This window comes from Petaurus breviceps, unplaced genomic scaffold, assembly GCF_028583685.1.
Source record: "Petaurus breviceps papuanus isolate PSGF00001 unplaced genomic scaffold, PetGlider_PUasm1.0 126, whole genome shotgun sequence".
Lineage (NCBI taxonomy): Eukaryota > Metazoa > Chordata > Mammalia > Diprotodontia > Petauridae > Petaurus > Petaurus breviceps.
Window position 1 is genome coordinate 39737549 of NW_027185655.1, and position 1634 is coordinate 39739182.

A 1634-nucleotide genomic window follows, 5' to 3' on the forward strand; every position below is an offset into this window, starting at 1 on the left:
AAGGAAGGAAGGAAGGAAGGAAGGAAGGAAGGAAGGAAGGAAAAAAGAAAGAAGGAAAGAAAGAAAGAAAGAAAGAGAGAAAGAAAGAAAGAAAGAGAGAAAGAAAGAGAGAAAGAAAGAGAGGAAGAAAGAGAGGAAGGAAGGAAGGAAGGAAGGAAGGAAGGAAGGAAGGAAGGAAGGAAGGAAGGAAGGAAGAAAGAAAGAAAGAAAGAAAGAAAGAAAGAAAGAAAGAAAGAAAGAAAGAAAGAAAGAAAGAAAGAAAGAAAGAAAGAAAGAAAGAAAGAAAGAAAGAAAGAAAGAAAGAAAGAGTCCTTTCTTTTCTGTATAATGGGGGAGATAAAAGGCAAATAACTATGGACAAACAAGCCATATAGAGGATGAAATGGAGATAATCACAGGGCGGGACTGGAGTGGGAGACAAGGCACTACACAGAACAGCTAATTTTAGCTGAGACTTGGAGAACTGCAAGGAAACTAGGAGGGAGAGTTCCAGGAATACAGACAGTTGGTGAAAATGTCCAGTAATGAAATTAAATGTACTTGAGTAACAGTAAGAATCCCAGTGTTCCTTCATCTCAGAGTACTTGGAGGTGAATAGGATGTAAGGATTCTGCTTCTCAGAGGTGACATAAAGCATTTCCAGCACATGCTGCAAGACATTTTAGTATTCAAACTAATGAGCCATCCTGCCCCAGGTCAGTTTTGCTTGTCTCGTACTAAAGTGATGCTATTAGGGCTTATATTAACAGGCTTACTTATTTTCTTTTGTTGGGTCAGGAATGTCTCGTGATGATAAAGATTAGTTGAATGTCTTAAGAAAAAATAACTCAAAAATAAGTGGCATGTTAATTCACTTTTGTAAACATTGTAAAGTATCATCTAACTTTATTGGGAAATTTTAGCTGCATTAATGAAGAATAGATGGACACATTTTTGGATGGTACCATGATGAGTGTATACAGAAAGATATGCAGCATATGTTATAGAAAGTTGTGTTGAGTAGAGCCAGTGCTGAAATGGGAGTCATGAAAATTTAAGTTCAAATTCTGCCTCAGACAACTCACTAGCTAGATTGTTACACAGGGCAAGCCACATGACCTCTCTCAGTTTCAGATTCCTCATCTATACCATGGGGATAATATTCAAACCTACCTCACTGGATCAAATTGGATAATGTATGTAAAGTGCTTTGCAAAATGCAATAGACTCTATGTGTGCTAGATATTATTGTTACTTATACTCTAATTATAGACAAAAATATATGCATGAAATGATAAATAGCACTATGAGGCAATCCATGGGACTTAAGAAATTAATGATCCAAAATTTGATAAGGAAAGGCTCCTGGAGCAAGGAGGCTTTGATAGACAAAGATGTTGTTTAGAAAATGTAAAAACTAAGTTGTAAAATACACTAAAGAGATCTTTGCATCTATCTCATTTTAAAAGATAAGGAAGCTAAGGTCAAGATTAAATGACTTTTCTAAGACAACAAAACTAGACACGGAATTCCAATTACCTGATTGCCATTCCAATGCTCTTGTGTGTGTGTGTGTGTGTGTGTGTGTGTGTGTGTGTGTGTGTGTGTGAGAGAGAGAGAGAGAGAGAGAGAGAGAGAGAGAGAGAGAGAGAGAG

General features: G+C 36.8%; 1 long non-coding RNA gene and 1 pseudogene across 1 annotated transcript in view; one reads left to right on the top strand and one right to left on the bottom strand.

Annotated features, from left to right (window-relative positions):
* Positions 1-1634, bottom strand: part of LOC138166733 (large ribosomal subunit protein eL30 pseudogene) — a 94114-nt pseudogene that overhangs the window by 65340 nt on the left and 27140 nt on the right.
* The window catches only part of LOC138166801 (uncharacterized), a 36274-nt gene continuing 35213 nt past the window's right edge, over positions 574-1634 (top strand). Inside the window, exon 1 of the long non-coding RNA XR_011169739.1 lies at positions 574-695. This is a non-coding gene — a long non-coding RNA (uncharacterized lncRNA). The remainder of the gene's footprint in view (positions 696-1634) is intronic.